This window comes from Nipponia nippon, unplaced genomic scaffold (genome assembly GCF_047370975.1).
Source record: "Nipponia nippon isolate SJK-2023a ecotype South Korea unplaced genomic scaffold, ASM4737097v1 scaffold_5, whole genome shotgun sequence".
NCBI classification, from domain to species: domain Eukaryota; kingdom Metazoa; phylum Chordata; class Aves; order Pelecaniformes; family Threskiornithidae; genus Nipponia; species Nipponia nippon.
This window is the reverse complement of record NW_028262369.1, coordinates 92,984,617-93,007,441: the sequence shown is the minus strand read 5'-3', so window position 1 is coordinate 93,007,441 and position 22,825 is coordinate 92,984,617. Positions and strand designations below refer to the sequence as shown.

Below are 22,825 nucleotides of genomic sequence, written 5' to 3'. Positions count from 1 at the left end.
AAACCTTTATTCTAGTGATGATAATTAACATGCTTATATAAAGTAAGAGTCCTAGCAGAGTAAATTTAAATCTGCCTTCCCACCAGCAGCTCCAGCCCTGCACACGCCTTCTTTTGTAACTTGCACGTTTGCAGAAGGTCCAGGTTTTCAGATGTAAATGAGATAATCCTCATTAGATGAAAATTAGGCGTTGCAGTACAGTTTTAGAATAACCCTATGCCCTTTTCCCCTCAATCCAAATCATATTATGGCATAGACAGAAACTGCCACACTGTTCAAACAGTAGACAAGGGCTAAATCTGATGCAGAGGCACATCCTCTTTATTCCAGAAGGAGCAAGTGTTGATTGAACACATTTGCTGAACATCCCTTGAGCCATGCAGCTCTGTTTATAGTACTTGCCTTTGCTCTGGAGGGAACTGATTAACTCTATTTAAATGCTACGGCAGCCACGAAAAGCGAGCCTAAAAGAAAAATGAGAAGATGAAATATCTATCTCTCTGTCTATCTGCCTGTGTATAAATAAAATACAGGGAGTGATTAAAGATGAGTCCGATCTTCTTTAATGCATTTCCTTATAGGTCATTACAGCATTGCTGTGTATTTGCAAACAAAAATACCCTGCTCCCCAGTGTCATCTTACTCTGGAATATCTGTATATAAGTAATAGAAAATCTACATATATGTTATGAGATGTTAGTAGAAGCTCCATATTCTCTGTATGGAAAGAAGGGCACAGGATAGAGAGCTCACAGAAGAGGCTGGTTTCCATTGTGGGCAAAGGAACTGAAGGACGTGGATTTATTAGGATAGTCGAAACACACTCTCTCTAATGTTAACAGTGTCTGGTGCAGTACGTGCAATCCCAATCCTATGAGCTACATTTAGTCCTAAAGAAACTCATTCTTGTTTTGTACCAATGAGGGTGGAAATTACCAGCTCTGTCTGCAAAGACATAGGTCCACCCCCCAGCAGATGACCCTATTAAAACAACCAATCAGTATCAAAAGCAGTGATGTAAAGTGATAACAGCATATGAACTGGGTGCCAGTTTTACATTATAATACCTACGAGAACGTCTTCATAGGCCTTTGCAGTGGAAAAGTACTGTTTTTTTTTAAAGGGATGACTTCTTTTTTATCTTTGTGTATTTGTTCTAAAATTTCTTTAATCAAATGGAAAACTAGGAAGATCTAATTTATTTCTAGGTTTATCTCAAATACTTTTATGAATGTAGAATTTAAAATAATGGAGTCACTGTTACAGGTTTACATGTACATGACAATAGAAGCTATACCCTGTCTAGAAGGGTTTTTACTGATTCTCAAGTGCAGAGTGCCCTGAGAGAAAGCATGGCATCGTGTTTGTGCTTTGAAACTCAGGTAGAGACAGATGGGAGTGTTGTTATCCTAAGAAAATTGTCAATGTTTATGAATAATATCCAAAAGAAATTAAAATATCAAAAACTATTAATTGGAAATCTATGCAAAATGTTCACTTAGAATATTGAAACATTGTAATAAAAATTATTTTACTTGAGATAGCTTAAGTTTCTATGTGGAAAATAAGTTACTGTGGAGGTCTCGTTTTCCAACACACCTGAACTTTTCAGGACAGAAAATTTGTTGAAACTGTCCTTTCCTGCACTCAAGATACAGAGAGCCTTCCTATACTGCTTTTCATAAAAAATACTAATGCTGTGCTGGGTTGGGCTGTTGAAATTTTTCAGCGTTCAGTGAATAACAATATGACTGATTTGTATAATACTTCTTCCTCTAATAAAACTGAGAAGAGGAATACTGCCCCCATTTCACAAACAATAGCTGTGTGAGATATATGAAAGATTTATGTTCATTTATACAATATTTAAACTAAGTGCACTTCACAGCAGGGGGAGATGTCAGCGTTGTCATGGCAACAGCTGAAGATGTGTCATAAATGGACAAAGCAGAAGTCTTAGGCTTGCCCAAGCTGAAGCCAACACTTCGTCTGTTGTTTTGAACCTGCAACCTAACCAGCTGAGTGTTGCTTCTCTCATTTTGCTTTGGCAGCATATATTTTATTAGGTAGGAAAAGGAGTAGCTGTCTTTGTGTGGTTGAGTTTGAAGACTTTATTTAAGCCTGTATACAATTCTCTTTGCTTCCCCCATTTGAAGCGTTTTCTGCTGATGACACAAGGTTGGGACCTGAGGAAGGATCTGCTGGTGATGGATGTTAAGTGTGGCTGTTCTTTCTTGGTCTTTGATGTTTAAGGCCAACTCTACTTCTTCCAGCTTATCCCACAGACGAGCTCAGTACTAGCGCCATTCTGTGTTTCTACAAATGTAGTACGTTGCCACATCTGTCAGCTCAGTTTGGTTAACTTTCCCTCCTCCCAGTGTGTGCGTATTTGTGCCTACGTATACATGGAAAATACATGGAAGCATATTTCGCTTTGCTGTGCTAAACCCGTCCTTTTCTTTAGTTGGAAGATGTGTACAAATGACTAGTTTTATTTGATGTGAATGCTTTGTTGTACTTCATTGCAGCTTCTTTAATTCTTAGTAACACGTAGGGGCTGAGGGACTGGTTTTGGCCAGTTGTTTTTACTGTGTTTTTCGTTACTTAAGCAGCTCGTTCTGCAGTAGTTCCAAAAAGCAAGGAAAAATAAGAATACGTGCTTGTTTAAGTTTCATGTTCTAATAATGTCGTTATGTGTCATAAGAACACACTACAATAAAATCCATAATAAAGAGAAGACCTGCACCTTTAAAGTAATATAAAAGGTATATAATTAATTCACCAAATTCTTTAGGAAATCAGATCATCTTCTCTGCAGGACTTGCTATGCAGACATTTCTTTGTCTTACACCATTTTTAATAATCTATACAGATCTGTGTAATAACATTATACAGCATTTTCTTTGATTCTGTCTGTAGATATTTTTATTCAGCCAACATTTCTGTCTGGTTGTAAAATAAAAGGTAGTTACATATTGTTCTTCAAGCTGCATTAGTGTTTAAGAAAGAAAGGATATTTTCATTATCCTTGCTGTAATAAACTTTTAGGTGGCTTCTTAAGTATTTCTTCCAAAGATTAAGGACGAGCCAGTACCTTACTGAAGTGCTTTAATTTTTTTGCAAATGGGTCAGAATTTCTTCTTAAGTTTATAAGGAATTGAAAATGTTCTCAAGTTATTGTGGAAAAACTACTGAAATATTGGTATTCAGACATAGGGCTTAAGTAACATTGAAAGAGCATAAGTGCTTTGATTTTGTTAGAGTAGCTTCAAAACTAAGACATTTTCTTTTAAGATCTTTAAGTCTAGAGCTTTGTATTGAACTGCCTTCAAGAGTGAATTAGGCTACTGATTCACTTTTAGTAAGTTTTAATACATTTTTAGAAAAGGCTAAAAATCCACTTAGGTAGGTATACATACTTTTTACACTGAAAATGAATAACAACAAAATAATATTTCTAAACAAATTGTAGATCTGGTCCAGTTATACTAAGATCAGCTGAAGTCATTCCATTGGTTTTGTTGGGCACTGGCTAAGACCTGATTTTAATGACAAATTCTACATTAAAATGAGCTAGAATAAACAGGTATATAACTACATTTACACTTTGTGATTGTTTTTCACTTCTGTCCTTGTTTATCCAATGGCAGTGCTATGTTAATCTTTCTCAAACTACAGGAACCATGTAGAAGTGTGGTGACTCATTGGAAGTCAACAAGATTTTGTAAATACCATGGTACAGAAGAGGGAGGCTAATCAGAGTAATTAGCCTTTGTCATTGTCAGTGGGTTTGCTTTGAAAAGGGCCTAGAAAAGGTGATGGGGTAGTCTTTTATTTAAAAAAAACCAACCAAACAAACAAAAAACCAAACAACTTGTCTCTCATTGTACACAGGAATAAAAATTTTTCTTTCCAACAGTCATATAAAGGTAATTAAGTATTTGGGGTTCTTTGTTTAAATCTCTGTTGTGAGATTTTTTTCAGTAGAAAGTATATTTTTTGGCATGGAACCGTATAAATTGAAAGTGGTGCTGAGAGGAAACAGATGCCGTACATCCACCTCAGATCAGCTGCAAGACAGAAATGTAAAAAAAAATTAGCACTGCTAGAATGGCTTTTCTGAGAGCTTATCTGAACATCCCATAGTGTTAAAGGCCTAGCTACTCCAGTGTGACTAATGTCAGGTCCAAAATTGCAAATAATCAAAGTTACAGTAACTATTTAACCTTTTCATAAAGCATAAAATTTAGAATCTGTGGATTGCTGAATGCTGATTCAAACTCCTGTCTGAATCTGACAAACTAATTGTATCAATAAATGATAAAGACTGTGTATTTTAGGTAGGTGGAACCTGAATTATAAAGGGAAACTGGATTGGCATGTTCAGCCAATTTGAATTCATTTTAAATATCTAATTTTACCAAGTATTTATAAAATTGTTTTGATTTGTTTCATGCATATATTCTTCTAGCTGTGTCAATGAACTTTTCTCTTTAGGACTGCTTTCTGTGGTACCTGTCATGAAATTAATCATCTGGTCTGCGTTCAGTACTACAGTTCCCAAATGCCAACACCTGTTTTTACAATTTCTTTCACAGTAGAACTTAAGAATTCATTGATTCCACTTGCATCAGTATAGAGCTGCAAACTTTTAATCCAGATTTATTAAAGAACATCAAAGACAGGGATCAAATAATCACCGTTGTATTCTTCCATGACCGTAGAATAATAGCAGAAACAGTTGAGAAAATCATTTCCATTGAGTAATGTACAGCATCAACAAAAGTCATTCACAGTTTTATTTAAAGTTCTTGCCCTCATGTTAACGTACTAACTGCTGATAAGCACCTTTTACTCCTTAATTGTATTTGCTGTTGAAAAAACACCTCATTTTCAAAAAAATCAATAATTTGTCAGAAGTAATTACCAAGTTATTAAGGAAGTGGCTTATTTTGGACCCTAGTTTACCAGTAATCATACCCCAATAATTCATTATCTGTTGAGACTCTTATCTTGAAAATATTTTAAATTAAATTGATGTGAAGCAAAATGTTCTTTAAATGCATGCAAGTCAGTCATTATCAGATCTCTGTATAGAAGTAACCTTGAGGTCCCAGTCTTGGGTTGGTGCTGTATCATTGTGAGATGAGGTATAGGCCGGTGTGAGTGGGCCAGTCCACCATCGAGGAGCTGACCTTGGTCAATGTGGATGCAAGCCATGGCACGGGGAGGATGAAGTATTTAAGCTAATGGTCGAGATTAGTCAAAAGTACAAGGACAAGTGAGCACAGGTATTTCTTCTAGTCTGGAAATTAGAAGAATATTAAAAACCATCCTGGTGAGCAGGCTTGCTTATAATTCAGATTGTAAGGGTTGAAAGGTTGTGTTGACCTATTTAAACTGAAGCATATCTCCTATAGTGAAATCGAAATCAAGCACGAATCGGTATTGGTTCTACTGTACAGCAGTCCAGGTAGCAGTCTGTCATTTTGTTTCTGTTATGGCTTATGACAAAAGCCATATGACAAATTTGAAACAGGTCTTTTATACAAAAGAATGGATGCTTTTCTTATATATTCCTGGGAAGACAATCCATGTGAAGAAAACAAATGAAAAAAAGCAAACGAATGGAGTCTTTAGAGTTTATGATTTAGGCTTCTGATCTTTTCCTCCCTTCAAATTTTCCCTGTTGCAACTGAGATCACTTGCAGGATTTTGATTACATCAGTTTGGAACGTCTGTAGGAAATGTGCCGTCATTCCAAGAGGTAATTATATGCCAGAACTTTGGATGACATGGCTGGGAGAGTTGTACCCCAAGATCCCTCTTGGATATTTTCTAAAGTCTTATGGCTAATAACTCAATGTACAGTGTAGTACTAAGTGCCACAGCAAAGAAATTGGTCTGCTTGTAGTCTGCCTAATGACTGATCCTCAACCATGACTCTTGTTTTTCTGTCATATATTTATAAAAGATGCTAAGGAGGCCAGAAATAAGTTACGATTTTCTTTGAAAGTATGAGCCTATAAATGTATGTATAGCATAAAGATTGGCTTCTGTGTCATAAGGGCTTTCTGGCACAAAGGAGATTTTATTTGCCTTAACTTATTGCAAATCCATTTTACAAATATTATTAGGGCTAACTGTCTATACTATATATGTACAGAACGATCACCTCCTTTCGTGTACAAAGATACACTCCTTGCTGCAGAAGAAGTTTCAGAATTGTTCCAAAGCCCTTTGAAGACTTTGTGTGTACTGTGTCTAATCTCATGGTTTCCATATGATATGTGTGATTCCTACATCCTACCCCAGAGGAGCCTCAGCTCTAGCTCCAAGTTAATCTCTTCTCCCTGACCATTCCTTTCAATTGCCTTTTTCTTTATTTTATTCTTTGGTAGAATGAAGAAGTGTATGGCAGGCTATTTTTTAAAAGATAGTATGCAAAAGGAAGTTACATTATTAAGATGTTCAAGAAGCTGTTACAAATTCTCATTTGAAGAAGGGATATTGTCTTTCCAGCATTTCAAAAATATATTTGCAAAATAATGTTTTAAATTGTAAGTATTCTTTTATCCGGCATTGCCATTGGTCAAGTTATCTCAGTAATTTCGTTGAAATTTTTAGACTTCTTTACCACACTCTATTCAAAATGGGAAATTTGTAAATTTAGGCTGAGTGTTACAAACACAGTCGATTACATGAAGGCTAGATAATCAAGCAGTATAAACATATCTGAAGAACATGATGTAAATTTACACAGTCTGAGACTCTGGACGCTTATCTCCTATGTATGCAATCAAGTTAGAGTAATTTTCTTTGCACAGTCAATTAAAAGTACCTTGCTCTTTCTACTTTCTGAAAGTAAGCGACTTTTCTCGTATGATATTATTTAATGTAGTAATATAGTCTACTTGTTTGAATGTTGCAATAATATCTTTGGACTTGACAGTTGACCTGCTTGGGGCTAAAGGGAAAATATTTGTTAGACTCTTCTATAACACCGCTACAAAGATATGTAAATTCTGTGCTCGTACACATTAACTTCAGGTAATTTACATTGATTTTACCCTCTGCTTTTATTCTTGATTTTCTCTTAGAGTGGCTCAATGAACTTGCTGCAATTTCTTTTCTGTTTGCTGCGAAGTATACTTAACATTGTAGTATGGCTCTGACCACTAGCCAGCTGGAAAGAAAAGATGAGTAAGAGCAGTGTAGGGAAAACAATACAATGACTTGTAAACTTAAAAAGTGTCTTACCTGGGGGGGAGGCTGAGAGGTCATCAAAAGCAGTGAGTAAGTTAACATAGTGAGAGCTATAATTGAATATGAAATACCTATTTTGGCTTGGAAGGCTTTGCAAAAGGAACATCTTTTCTTCATCAGGCAGCAGGCAACTGAAATCATAGAATCATAGAATGGTTTGGGTTGGAAGGGACCTTAAAGATCATCTAGTTCCAACCCCCTGGCCATGGGCAGGGACACCTTCCACCAGACCAGCTTGCTCAAAGCCCCATCCAGCCTGGCCTTGAACACTGCCAGGGAGGGGGCATCCACAGCTTCTCTGGGCAACCTGTTCCAGTGCCTCACGACCCTCATGGTGAAGAATTTCTTCCTTATATCTAATCTAAATCTACCCTTTTCCAGTTTAAAGCCATTACCCCTTGTCCTATCACTATGTGCCCTTGTAAAAAGTCCCTCTCCAACTTTCTTGTAGGCCCCCTTCAGGTACTGGAAGGCTGCTGTAAGGTCTCCCCGGAGCCTTCTCTTCTCCAGGCTGAACAACCCCAGCTCTCTCAGCCTGTCCTCATAGGAGAGGTGCTCCAGCCCTCTGATCATCTTTGTGGCCCTCCTCTGGACCCACTCCAACAGGTCCCTGTCCTTCTTATGTTGGGGGCCCCAGAGCAGGATGCAGTGCTCCAGGTGGGGTCTCACGAGAGCAGAGTAGAGGGGCAGAATCACCTCCCTCGCCCTGCTGGCCACGCTTCTTTTGATGCAGCCCAGGGTACAGTTGGCTTTCTGGGCTGCAAGCGCACGTTTCTGGGTCATGGTGAGCTGCTCATCAACCAGCACCCCGATGTCCTCCTCAGGGCTGCTCTCAGTCCGTTCTCTGCCCAGCCTGTATTCGTGCTTGGGATTGCCCCGACTCAGGTGCAGGACCTTGCACTTGGCCTTGTTGAACTTCATGAGGTTCGCACAGGCCCACCTCTCCAGCCTGTCAGGGTTCCTCTGGATGGCATCCCTGCCCTCCAGCATGTTGACTGCACCACACAGCTTGGTGTCATCAGCAAACTTGCTGAGGGTGCACTCAATCCCACTGTCCATGTTGCTAACAAAGATATTAAACAGCGCTGGTCCCAATACTGACTCCTGAGGAACGCCACTCGTCACTGGTCTCCACTTTGACATCGAGCCATTGACCACAACTCTTTGAGTGTGACCATCCAGCCAGTTCCTTATCCACTGAGTGGTCCATCCGTCAAATCCATGTGTCTCCAATTTAGAGTCAAGGACGTCACGTGGGACAGTGTCAAATGCTTCGCACAAGTCCAGGTAGATGACATCAGTTCCTTTTCCCTTATCCACCAACGCTGTAACCCTGTCATAGAAGGCCACCAGATTTGTCAGGCATTATTTGCCCTTAGTGAAGCCACTTAGCTGTCACCAATCACCTCCTTATTTTCCATGTGCCCTAGCATAGTTTCCAGGAGGATCACTAGGGGCAGTGGTTGCGTCATTGAGGGAATCGGGCTGAAGCCTTATTGGTGCATTGTCAGGCCAAGAAAGTTCAAGGCCTTTCACCACCAAGAAGAGAAGCAGTAAGTCCGGCACAGTGAGAACAGCAAGCAAGACATCTTTGCCCCATATGAAATGCTACGATAGTGTTACAATTCTCAGCCATCACAAAACCTACCAGTTCTAGTAAGTTAATCTCGGACTCAAGGATCAGGATTGGTGACTACAAATTTAGACCACTGGATTTTTTTAAATACACATCCAGCATTCTGGTATTAGTAATTCTAGGTTTCTCCTTTTATAAATAATCAAGTATTCTCAACGTGATTAACAAATGGAAAAAAAAAAAGCATCATTACTTTATGCATGGAGCCAGAAAATGACTAGATACTGACTGATCTCTAAAAGCAGAGCAGATGAGGATCTAAGAATGATAAAAAAGTGTGTGTGTGTTTTTTCACCTTCAATAATCTGAAGAAATGTTTTTAAAAGTATATCATTGCCAAAAAAAATTTTTTGGAACTGTTGGTGTCATGATTGTAGAAGACATGTTAGCGCCTTTAAAGTTAGCTCCATTTTCAGAAGTGCTACTGGCAGAAAACTTGAGGCTGGATTTGCAGAGGCTATGCTTACCATTTTAGAAAAATTAAGTCAGGATATTTTAGATGACTCCATGAATTGTTGGTGCTTAGGATCTTCCACTGAAAAGTCATTTTGATTGCAAGTCAGGTACATGTCAGCTCTGCTTTAAACGTTCCCTGTATACTGAAATGTAGAAATTTTCTTCTTAGTTTTGCTTCTGTTTCATGCTAATAATCAGCACGTATAACAAAAAATGAAAAAAAGCAACAGCAAAAGCCCTTTGTATGTTAAAAGAAGAGGGCATGCTGCTGGACGTAAAGGGTTTTATCCTGGGTATATGTTTCTAGCACTTTTCAAGAGCTTGCTCCTTGGAGTAGTTGTGCATGGAACACAAAAACCCAATCGATGTAGTTCGAGTTTTATTGACATGATTACATGTTGTAAATAGCAGTGTACAACTTTGTAATATCCTCCTGTCTTATCATCGCATTTTTTCTGATGTTGCCTGGACTATTTTTTGTCCAAATAAATTAAGCTCATCTCATCGAGACAGGATTGGAAGTTTGCTGTTACTTTGATCAGAATTAGCTGTAGATGTGTCAAGCCAATTACTCTAAAATTGGACAGATGCAAAGTAGTGTGGCATGTCAACCACTTGCTGTTTTTTCTTTTACTTTTAGAACTCTGCATCCTTCAGGGAAGCTGTTAAAATCTTCCTGGTCTTGTGAATTGTTGGGTAGGATTTCCTACTGCTACCTGTTGTCAAGACTGTGCAACTGGAAGAGAACTGTAACAGTTTTAAAATGTTTTTGTTAGAGAATCAGCATTATGTGTTTCCAAGAAGGTTTATTTAGAATCATTGCCTTAAAAAGCTACTACCAAAGCTTGATTAAAAACAACAGAACAAAGGAAATTTGTTGTTAAGACTCACATTTCCTTGTAATTTTTACTTAATGACTTAGAGCCCACAGCTAACTTAACAGGTTTGCTCTTGAGTTGTGTACTAAGCCTGACTGCAGTGCTGTTTCGTGTGTACAGTGTGTGTGTGTGTCATCGTTGCTAGCAGAGCATCTCCGTGTTGCAATACTGAAGTAGGATTGATGACAGCCTTCATTATTGCGGCCCTTGGCAATAGATTGTTAAGATTAGCACGTTGTCTGAGTAATAGATTTGTCTGAAGGGCTTGCAATTCCTTCCTACAGTTAAATTCAACAGAGAGCTATCAGACACTTGATTCTCTCCCTGGAAGGTTTGTTTATATTTCAGCCTAGAACGATGAAAAAGATAACACAGAGGATTTCCCCCTTTTTTTTTTTTATTTATTTAGTAGAATTGTCTGTGTTCAGAACTTGGATGCTTAATTAAATTTGCATAAGGAGAGTGAATTTTCATTGCTTGGTGATCTGTGTTAAAGGAGCATTAATAATCCAGTTCAGACTTTAAGATTTCTTTACATTCCAGCAGCCATATGAGAAGTAAAGCAAGAGTCTGCTTCTTTTAGTCGTTGGGCTGAAATCCTGCTAACAAAACACACAAAATATCTTTTAGTTAAAAAAGCATAGGCAAAGAAGGTCCGGCAAAGAAAGAATCTTCTGGACTTGCACACTTTAAAGTGTATTTGGGAATAGAAAAGAGTAAAATTATTATACAAGAATGAACCAGCATGCCTTCCATTGAAGACAATGCTAAAATAAAACTAAGAGTGGATAGCTTTTGCAGAATAAGAGTTGTAGGGAGTGCCCGTCTTAAAGATTTATACTTGTATGGCTTCCTACCTTCTCTTTTAGCCTTGCAAGATGGCCTTCATTAAGAAGCAATCAGCAAACGTCATTTCCTCTGTGCTTAGAGAACTCAAATAAATGGCTTTATACATATTAGATCCTAGTTTCATCATTTATTTTGTGAGCAAACCTCTTTTGTCCCTCAAAGCCCTGTTGACTTGGGTGAAAGTATGTTCATCAGTTTGCTTACACACAGTGAGTAACAATATATAAGCTTGCGATTTCCTCCCTTCTTTATCAATACGTTTTACTTGCAGTTATCTGGACTATTTAACTACTTTGTGGAAATAAAATAATCTTCCCTAATAGAGATAGGAATGTTAGTTAAATGTCGCTTTGATCAGAACCCATGATACGATGTACTGAAATAGGGGATAAAGTCTGCCAGTTGGTCTAACTGAATAAACAACAAGGTAACATTTTCAGTCATCTCTTGCTTTCCAGTTATCTGACCATAGAAATGAGTTTATAGTGTAAGAATCTAGGTGATAATCTGCCACAAACTATCTGACAATACAGTAAATGTAAATAAATTTTGATAGGACAGTACTGAAATAAAATTAAATTATGAAAATACTTGCTGATTCAGAACGACCATAGTTGTTTGGGCATTTTTTAAGGTTTATTAGCAAAATTGACCAGTAAAATTTATTGTGTAAAATTGTGATAGTTTTCCCAATTTACCCTCCGTTCCAAAATAAATATTACTTTATTCCGATATAATTCTTCCATGTTTGAATTTTAGTGCTTTGTCAAATATGCCACATACAGGAATTCTTGAACATACAGACCAGTAAAGGGACTGCAAGTGATTTTGCATTTTTAAAACTGCAGATTCTTAGACTGTGAGAATGCCCCTGTAAGAGTTTTACAAGTTTAAGATGTTAAATGGCAGGAATTGAACTCTTCACTTGTTAAAACTGAAGATGAAATGGAAGGATTTAAAGGGGTATGGAATAGCTTCTTTCCTGTCTAGTAGTACATAGAGGTGTCCTTAGCATGACATGCTCTGTGCCTAACATTCACCTCTGAGAACAGGCCTTCAGGCTCCTACGTAGTAAAACAGGCTGCATGTCTACAGCTGGACAAGTCTCATCGGGTGTCCTCTCCCACAGCCAGTTGAGATATCTAAAAATTTTTGTACCTAAAAGCAACTTTAAATTGGAATTCTGTTTTTTTAAATGTGTATGTAAAGCCAAGTCTTAAAGTTTCTCCACTAATTCACTGAGGTGTCTGGGATGGTTTGCATTCTTAATCTCACTTTGTAAAAAGAAAATCTCTGTAATAGTGTGCTATATTCTGGCAGCCTGCTTAATTGTATTTGGCAGCTTGTTTTGGTTCTGGAGCAGCTCACTAGCCATCTAATTAAAATGGGTGGTACCGTGATATGTGTCTTGTCTCTGAAATTGATAGGGGTGATGAAAAAGACTGTGAAGACGACTAATTATTTTTCAACGACCATAGCTTTTCAGTTTGAATTTTCCCTGGTTTTTGTATTTCTAAGGTCATTAAAATGCTCAGAGAACAAACATTTAATAAAACACTAAATGTCATGAGTGTGAAATTTCTTCTGGTCTTGTCTTCACATACCATGTTCCATTCTTTGCATGTTCAGGAAAGCCATGCATAGAGAAATGAATATAAACCTCCTTTTTTTCTTCTCTTTTATTTATTATGCTAAGGAAAACCTGTCAGTCTTTGCGTTATTACACTCTGCTGTGTTGTTCCCACTGACAATAGAGGAACTCAGTTGTGCCGTTAGTCATTGGCTAGTGTGGGAAGTGCTGGGAAATGCGCCGATCCATGTATAGAGAAGAACCGTTGGTTCCAGAGCAGCAGCCTGCTGTACCGCTGTGTGTCGCAGATCTGCGTCGGATCATGCTCTGTGCCCTCTGACTTCCAGGTTAGAGTGGCCATTCCTTGTCCCAGGATCTGCTGAACCAGGGTCAGTCCCAGAGGGGCTCCAGCCAGGGTCTTAGATTTCTAAATCACAAATGTGTTTGTGCAGAGAATTTATTCAAATTGTGTTTATCCTCCTCAAGAACAGAATTGCAGGACTTAACCACCTGTTAGCTGAGGGAGGAACCAGACAAAAATACCAAGGAAAGTGACAAGCAAATACCTTCATTCCTTCTGACAGATTTCCTGTTGTAGTTGTGTGATTTTTGCAAAAAAATAGAACGCAGATAGATCATTATGCTAGAAATTGTTTAGAGGAAAAAAGAAGTATCAGCCTGTCTATATGTTCTCATTTACCTGAGTTTGAATGTAGTTTTTAATAGCTCTTTCTCATAATTATTTTGGGTGTCTTCATGATTGGGTGGCCAAATGACAATTTTGTGTGGACTTATTTTTCTGTGTTCCAAATTCGGAACCTTTCAAAGGTATCTAAAATGAAGGATGCTTAAAATAGTCACCTTTGCATTCACAGGTCTCACTGCATTTGTGTTCTAGAGGTTTCAGCAGGACAAAAATGAGCTTGTAATAACCCGTTGATGGGAGTGCACTAGTCACATCAGTTTCAATAATTATCATTACATTATGCTAATGCAAGTTAAAGGGCAGCACAAAATTATTTTCAATAGGAATGTTTTTTCAGCACTTGATACGCTTCTGAAGTACTGCTATGTCTCTGTGTAAAAGGAAGTCTGCTTTGATTTTCAGAAGTCTGTTGACATACTTCTAGTATAAAACAGAGTATCTTAAAACTGTTAAGCTGTTGGAATGCCATAAAAATCATGCAGGTCATTTCTAACTGGATTACCATTTTCCGTAGTTAAAGTTTGCATTTCTAAAAGTTAAGGCAGTGCTTTGAGAATATGAAATATCATAAAAGGCAGATCATAATACTAAGCAGTTTATTCAAATAGATAAGATACCCATGGTGCCCGTGGTCACTCTTTGCAGAATTACTAGATGATTCCATATGATAAAATGATTTTTCCTGTGTATAACATCCTGAAGTGTGGAAGTACTTTTGTCCTGTTTTATATATAAGAATCCTAAAAAAGGGAATGTTTAAGGGTTTTGTCAAAAGTTACTTAGTAAGACAGTATGATGTGTGAGACTGTGCCAACCACCCAGACCTAGCTGCCTTTTCAAACAATTATACCCTCTCTTCAGAATCTGGCTATTAAACTTACTCTGGATCCCTGATCTTCAAATATCTCCTAGGATCCCTGATCCAGTTCTGTTTCTTTATCTGTGAAACAGGGAGACTACTGCAATTGTTTGGCTTGATTATTTTTTGAGGCAATTGTAAATATAGTTATATGTCTGTAATGACCTCAAAAAATACAACTCTCTCCACACACATACTGAATGAAAAAGTTAACATCCATCAAATAAAACAAAAATTCTAATTTATTTGGAAAACTTTCTATGGTAAATACAAAATCTTGCAATTTATTGCTGCATCCATTGAGCTGCTTAAAATTTTACTGAAGTTCTAGGGAAAAAAGATCTTTGATCAAAAATTTGTATATTGAAGTTCACGTGCGGCTCCAGTGAACATATTATTACCTGGCAGGTCTGTATTTGTTTGTAACTAGAAAATTCACCTGTGTTGTATTGTGGATAGCAGATACTAAGAAAAGGTTCTTACAGTTAATGTGGAAAAGTGAGAATTTAGCCAGTGCTTTTGTGGACTGGTTTTAAATGCTTACCATGGCTAAAATATGTTTCTTTTCCCTAAGTTTAAAGAACACCAGGAAGAATCCAACTTGAGTAGACTTAAACCGCAGACACATTTTTTTTCTTATGTTATTTAAGGACTATATTTAAGGTACGGGATATCTTGAATACTTCTAGAAAGAAATATGATATGTGGCAAAGCTAACTAAATCCTCTCTTGATCTAAATCCTCCATGTTGCATTTCAATCAGCCAATTTATGTGGAGCAGAGGTTATACAGAGATTCCAGGTATTTAAAGCTGCGTTATGTTTGTCTGCTGGTGTGAGGGTTTTGAACCTGAAATATCAACCAATGAAATACTGTTTGTGTGTACCGTAAGGCCTGTGGTTTGAATCTTTGTAGCATGCTGAGAATTAGGTTTCACAATGTTGACAGTTATTTGTGTTTCTTAGAAGTACTTTCAAACTGGACTCGCTTGGTTTTTTGAACAGCAGCATTAATGATTTTTTTCACGCTCTTGATGTCTGATACACCGTAATTGTTGAAAACAGAATTCACAATCAAGTCAAGTTTGAAACAGTAGTATAAAAATAGGGGAAGAATAAATTAAAAAAGATGCTGAATCTGGAGGTTTGGCATTTGGAGTTTTCTGATATATTTCATTTAGTCTAAATTTGGCAAACTTCAGGTTAAGCATCTTTTTCAAATTAAACCACTAGGCTTCTTTACAGTAATGGAGACAAATAACTGGGGGGGGGGGGGGGGGGATGATGCAGTTCTCACTGGTTATGTTCTTTAAAATGTGCTTGTGTTCTACATAAAAGCTAATGAACATTTTCACATAGCACAATACGTAGCACAACTAACAATACTCATATATTTCTTGTTGGTTGTGCTGCAGTTAGCCTGAATCCTTGCATGTAAATTCAATGTAAATACGTCTGAGCTGTAGCTTGTGTACGATATCGCTCTTTAATTATCTTTTTGAAAGGATCTCTCCATCTTTTTGATGTGACCACAGGACAGGAACTTACCAGAACCTGAGAATAATGGCAGTATTTCAGCTCTTTTTTACTAACAATTCAAAACCTTCAATGACTGGTAAAAACGTTTAGCCTATGTCCAAGCTGGTACGGGTTTGGGGATACATGTATAAAATATGAGTTTGCTGGATCTTTATGAAGCTTCCAGAAACCCATTTAAGTCAGATAAGCATTTAGAAACCTTCACCTCAGTTTTCTGGCTTATTCTGTTAAGTAAAACCTGCTTTAAAGCATCTGGCCAAACTCCCAAGAATAAATTCTTTATGCTGTGTTAGGACCTGAATACTTCTCTGCTAGCTTTGCCTCCAGTCAGTAAAACACAAAAGATGGGAGAAATGTTGCCTTTGGGGAGTCTCTTAGGTCATTAAATCTGGAATAACCTTCATTTGGATACAGCGAGTTACACATCTTGGCCACAGGGCTTTAGAAATGGCTCTTGAGTGTATCTGATATCACTCAATATTTCTGGATGGTTGTGGCTTTTTTAGCCAAGGGACCACTCGTTCCTTGTCCCTGTGCAGGGCCAAAATGCTTGCTTTGGTTTTGGAAGCTAGTTTCAGGCTCAAAATTACAAAGTCTGTGGATTGTAGGCATAAGCTGCAAAAGCTTCCCTGGTAAATGTGCAGTTACGGGCACTTGCAACATTCTAGACCATTTTAGTTGTTATATTTGGAGTTGGGGCATCAATAATACATAGTTTCATTAAAAGACAATGTGCTTTAATGTCATTGCACCGAGTTATTTTGGGTGATTCAAGTGACCCCATTTGAAATATAACAGATTAAACTATGCACCTGTATATTCACTTGCAGAGAGTTTGCACCATGTGCCTGGAAGGAAAACTAGTATGTTTCTTATAGACATTCAAGTTTTATTATTCCTATTCTTAAATGCAAACATATGCATTTAGTATCCCGATAAAGCTCAACTGGAGCTATAACATATGGGGCCTTTTTTAGTTCCTGCCCCCTGGAAAGCCAGAACTAAACAAAAATACCACTCCTTCTTTTCTCCGTTTTATTTGTGTTCTTTTTTTGAGATGATCTTGTTTGAAAACAGAAGGTTGGCACCTGAGAAAGGAAGCATGGGAGTGTGTGAAACAGTGGGATGCTGGACAGGAGGGGTCCTGCTTTCTCCCAGAACTGGCACTGCAGTGCAATACTGCAATATTACCCCTGCATGGACTTCTGAGCAACCCTGGAAATTGCTGTTAACTCTGCCTTATTGGAGTTGCCTGCTTTCTGGTTTTACAAAAAGCTTTCCCGAAACAAATGGTTTCTCGTGTTCGTCTCTAGCTGTGCTGGAAAGAGTGGCATACAAAATCAACTGCTTTGGTATATTTGGCTGACCATTTTTTAGTGTTATAGTCACTGACGGGTGGCAGTGAAGGCTTGTTGTATACAGAAGATATTTCAGCAGCTGTTAAAAGAGAGCCCAGGCATTATTTCTTCTGAAGTCAGGAACAGATTTACCCTTGGGGTGTGTATGTCTCTATCGTTCAGTGTTTTTGTATTACTGGTATGCTCTTGAGAACTGTCTCTTGTGTATTGTAGAGGAAGCTGGTTCATTTTTTTTTCTCCACATGGATAATTTTTTCATCATTTGATAAGTTATACCTTGTTTTTTGTGGTGGGATTGTTTCATAGTTCAGGATTGTGCAGTCCTGTTTGGTTGCCCACTCTGTCCTGTTCATTTGTGGGGCATGCCAGTGGAGGCATGGGCGCTCTTTCAGTAGTAAATGGGAAGATGAAAGCAAATTAAACAGAAGTGAACTGGGAGACTAAGGAAGCTTTAGGACTGGACTGCTTTGCTGTTCTTTGAGATTGCTGCTATTGATGAGCACCAGGGTATAATGAATAATCAGTCTAGGAAAACTACATCCGTGCTGCCTGCGTGAAAGCCAATACTGTAAATAGTTAACCCCTGAAATGTCTTCTGATCTTTTACCATGAGGCACTGATGCAGCCACAAGACAAATATAATCAGAAAACGTGTAAACAAAGGCAATTAAGGGAGAACTGACATTTAATTCTTTGCAAGAATCACAAAAAGTAGGTTTTAAAAAATTCTGAAATTGAAACACTGAAAAATGAATTATTTAGGATAGAAAATCCTGAAGTCAGAGATGACAATTATTTTTTTTGCTAGCATGTCAGCAAACTGGAAAGAATTGTTTGAATTAAACTCAAAGGAAAACTTGCACAAAGCCCTGAAATTCTACTGTTTCTATGATAAGAAATGAGGAAAATCTTCAACTGATATACATTGTTGTAGTTCACTGAAGTAAATTAAATTATGGAATTTTGCAGCTGCTAAGGGTTTGACCATTGCAAGAGATGAAAACAAACAAACAAAAAAATATTAACTGAGTAATAGACAAGGAAAGAAAGATATTCCTGGAAAGCTTTACCACTACCAATAGCAGAATTTGTTACCAGACTGAATCTGCAAAGATTTTTAGGATACCTTGAAGATTTTTTTTGTTATGGAAGAAGTAAATTGTTATTAAATAGTAGATAAAGTCACTTGTTTCTGTCAAGGATCTCAGTCCTTTAAAAAAATGAAGGAAAAGGTAAAGCTGATTAATAGTTTTGGTGGGATTGCACTTTCTTTTTGAAGGAAGGGAGTAGTAAATCCTAGGTTCCTTAGCTTTGTTGCTTTTGTACACATTTAGAAGTGAGAAGTTCCAGCCCTGCCTATAGTCCAGGGGACAGTAGAGACAGACTGGAAGATACAGTCGCTGCTCTGAAGCGTGGAGAATTTGTACAGAAAACAAATTCAGACATTGGAAAAACAAAGAACTCGAGAAGAGTAATTTCTTGGCCTAACAGTCATGCCCCAGGCAGTGGCAGAGCCGAGGACATGATGTCTGGCTCCTTTAGGGCCCCGTTCACTGAGTCACGTCCCACAGCTGAGTCTTCCCCAAGGATGGGGGTCTCCTAGTACCCTGCTGCAGTTCATTCTGCACGGAGTCACTAGGACAGGCAGGTGGAAAAATGAACCCTCTTAGGGACTTCTTTACAAATAGGCCATAAATTCTAATGAGATCAAGATCCAGGTTTAATATACATTAAACTTGTGCTTCTACTTGGTAGATACATACATAACAGTATAATGGTATTGCCCAGAAATAAGGGTCTTCACCATGTTCATGCAATTATAAACTGGGAAAATGAGCTGAAGATTTTGTATAGATAGAGTTGGTACAGTTTTGCCAGTTACTTTGGGATAGAAATACGGGTGTGGAAACATGACATTGATGGATAGCGCTGGATCTGCCCATGTAGATTAGATGTCTGGCAAACTTGTGTCTGAGATATTGGATGTTTAGCAGCCATTTGTAGCTACTGTGCTGACTGCAGAAATTTTGGGCATGTGCATAAAAACCCTTAAATTTTGCTCTACTGGAATTTCCAGGAGGGGAGAAAGGGCCTGGGGAAATGCACGTGTCCAGTAAGTCCAATACCTGTTGATCCTGGTCAGTAGGGTTTTTTACAAGTATTAACGGTATCAGCGTCATTTCTGTTCTTTGCCTTCAGTTGTTGTGAGGAATTTTTAGAAAGTATTACTCGTTTGGTTTTCTCTGCTTGGAATGGATTTATTTTGAAATATTTATTGTAACGTTAGTTTTTGGTGTTTTACCAACACTGGACAATGAAAACAGACTGTATTTCAGTTTCAATTCTGATTCAGCACAGCTTCCAGTTCTTCTTACTTGTGACTCTGTGCAACCTATAAGATAGGCATCGTAATATGCATAGAAATAAACCCAGTGCTTTCAGTGATGTTCAAATTGCCTACCTGATTTCTGCTCAGTGCAGGTCATGCTCTTTGAAGCCAGATTTTATGTGCCAACATCCAGGTGTGTCTTTCAAAAGGCTAATTTCAAAGCAAACATGACAGAGTGATTGTCCCATCAAGAGGAGCTTCCTAAAAATAGTCTTCCCCTCTCTGGGTAGGTAAGAGGAGATTTTTATGATGGATAGAGGAGCCGTTTGTACGTAACATCTCTCATTTGTAGCCAGAGTCATCCCAAAGATTTCTGTCTGGGAGAACTGGAGGCAGAGCTAATTCCTGTCCTATGTCTTGCCTCCTACGTTTGTGCAAAAAGATACCAGGGTGCTCTCCCAATGCAGAGAAGGAAAAGAGAGGCCTAGGGTCACTGTCGGGTCCTGGCTCTCCAGGAACACATTTTAGATAGATTAAACCTGGCGAAGGCTGCTGGGAGACTAGATGGCTGAAGAGTTAAATTGCAATGATTTTGTAGGGTTAGGGCCCTAGTCATATGATTTTTCTGAGGCACGTGGAAATGAATAAAAACCCTTATTTTGTTGAGGGTAGAATGTGTGGGAAATAGGGTATTTTTCTTTATTTGGAATAATTTTGGAAGGGGTGAAGGAATTACAGTGAAATCTGACCTATAGGCTGGCAGACTTCACAAATTGATGTCGCTGTGCAGGTAGAGGCAGTGTCAGATTTGTGGCTTACTGTGCTGGCTCTATTTTTAGTTTCTGACTGCTTGTAAGTTCCGTTTACAAATGTCAGGAAAATGCATTAGGATTATCTGCTTTATTGTAGAGGTAATAAAATGCTGTCCAATTTAGCCAATAAACTAGCTAAAAGCAGGCTCCCACTGTCATGGCAGTGTAGCTGCTAAATGTATGCAGTGGCTCCACAGGATTTTTAAGCTACCTGCTCTGTTCTTTCCTCATTGCCTGTTTCCCACCATTGTACTGATTCAATATGGAGATTAAGAATCTCTTTTTTTTTTTTTTTTTGCATCAGAGGCTCTTCTGAGAATAACTGAAAATGTGTATTGTGAAGGAAGGTGAGGGTTCAGCAAAAGCTCTGTGATCCATTCCTGCAGTGCCGTACATTGCTCGAGGAGCATGGCTGTGATATTGGAGGCATAAGGACCACTGGTTATTCCTTTGCCCAGGAGTCTCAAGTGCTTGGATGCTAAGAAGTACTTCTCTAAAAGTCCTTTCAGCTTCAGTGCCTAGAATGGGAGCCAGTCGTTATCTTTAGAGGATGTGGTCAGCTCGTGGCAATCTGCATTGGTTGATGTCCTGTATGCCAATATTACAGTTGCTTTCTCTGCCATAGAGCCTAGACTCATGGGTAAACATCACATTCAAGCTGGGGTGATTTACTGGTGAGCTTTATGACTGTACGTGTCAGCTAGAAGTATCAATATGCTTAAGTCAGGGCTGAAGGTGCTTTAACATTGTCTTTCTTTCAGAGTCAAATAACAAAGGGATGTTTTTTCCCATTAGAAAACCAGTACGTAAATAAATAATATAAAAATGTATCTTTCCAGTGCCTAAATGGTCATTACTACTTTTATTCTGGCCTTTTACCACTACAAGTTAGTGTTGTAGGGTACCAGTCCTTGGAAAGTCTTTCCTCCAGTCATATTCACCAGCTACCAAAAAGGTTTAAGCAGACTTGTGACACTGCTAGTTAATACTTGGTTTTAATTACCATTTTAGATAGCTCGGGTCATGCAGATTGTGTGTGCTGTGGATATTCACGGTGATAGAATACGTAAAAATAAAGACACTTCTCATGCGGAAGACCTTATGCTTTAAATACACCAAATACCATTCTTAAGGTGTGGCTATCTGTATGCGCTTCATCACCCGTAGAAATTATATATTCACTTTTAAGGGAATCATAGTGTTAATTTGTTTTAAGTCTGGATTCAAGTGGGGAAAAAAGCTGGCAATTTAGTAAAAGCTGAGGTGCTAATTCCACTACAGGGACAGGCTAGAAATAGAAGTAGGAGTAAAAGTGTGGCTTTGAACTGCATCATATGAAAGCAGTAATAACAGGAACATTGCAAGCTTGTGTGTACCTGTGAATGCCCGTATTTTTTTGATGCAACTTCTGCAGTTTTTGAAACTGAAAATTTGATAAGTAATATATTATTATGCAGTGAAGTGTTCAAATTTGCAGGTGGATCACTACAAGCTAGTGTCAGCTTGTCAAGTGTAGCTCTTGCCTGGCTAGTCTGACCAAGAAATATAGCCTCTTTTTTCACCTAGGAGGTGAAGTCTGGGAAATCATGATTTAACAATGGGAGGGAGATGTAAGGCCATACTAGCTGTTTCAGTACTCTTAAACTTTGAGAAAATGGGAATCTGGAAATGAACTTGATGACTTTTCTTTGTGTTTTGGCCAATTGTAATGATAAAGTCCAAATATTTGTGATATCTGGCATGCTCGTGGCCACAGCTACATCTTAGATCAAGAAGAAAAGGGTTATTTTTTCCAAGATTTTAATTTCTGTTTATCCAGATAAGTGCCACAGAACTGCAGCTTGCTGTTACTGAAAAGAACAGTCAAACCATAGTAGCTCTGTTCTGCCAAGCTGTTCTAATAAATACTGGAATACTGAAAATTAGATACTGTGTTTGTCAGCCTAAGATTGACAAAGTCGTTGATGAGTCTGGTTTTTTCAAGTATTTTTATTTTTACAAAAATGTATGTTTCGTAGTAAGTTAGCTGGTATCTGCTCATAAATGAGTAGTAAAATTAATCCTTTTAGGCTTTATTCCAAGCCCTCATCTCTTAATACTGGAACTAGAGTGCTGTGCGTTTTATTCAGGGTGAACAGGTTCAGTGAGTACCATTCTCAGTTGATAGTCTACAAAACACAGCGAGAAGGCTAGAGCTACTCAATGCTCGAGAGCTTAACATAGCTGTAGTGTCGCTGTTAGCCTGTGAGAGTTGCCGTTTGATGAAGACCCATCTCCAGGTGATGGCCTCTTCCATTGCTGCCTGCTTCTTCCCTGGTATTCCTCTGGGCTAATGAAAGGTATTTTTCCTTGCATAGTACCTCCTAGAATTGGGAACTGTGAGATGATAGAATTAGGATGCATGGAGTAAAATTATAGAAATGATATTTTGTTCTGGATGTTAGCCCATTTTTAAAGTCTCATTTATTTTTTAGAGGCAGTATGCAGTCAAAATCAGAGCTGGTCAAAATCTTTCCTGCTAATGCTTTTTCCATTGGCAATCACTGATGCGATGGAATTTGCAGCATT

The 22,825-nt window shown here is 38.2% G+C and overlaps 1 protein-coding gene across 1 annotated transcript in view; it reads left to right on the top strand.

The window, feature by feature from the left end:
* Nucleotides 1-22,825, top strand: part of TMEM163 (transmembrane protein 163) — a 105,063-nt gene that overhangs the window by 39,459 nt on the left and 42,779 nt on the right. The window lies entirely within an intron of this gene.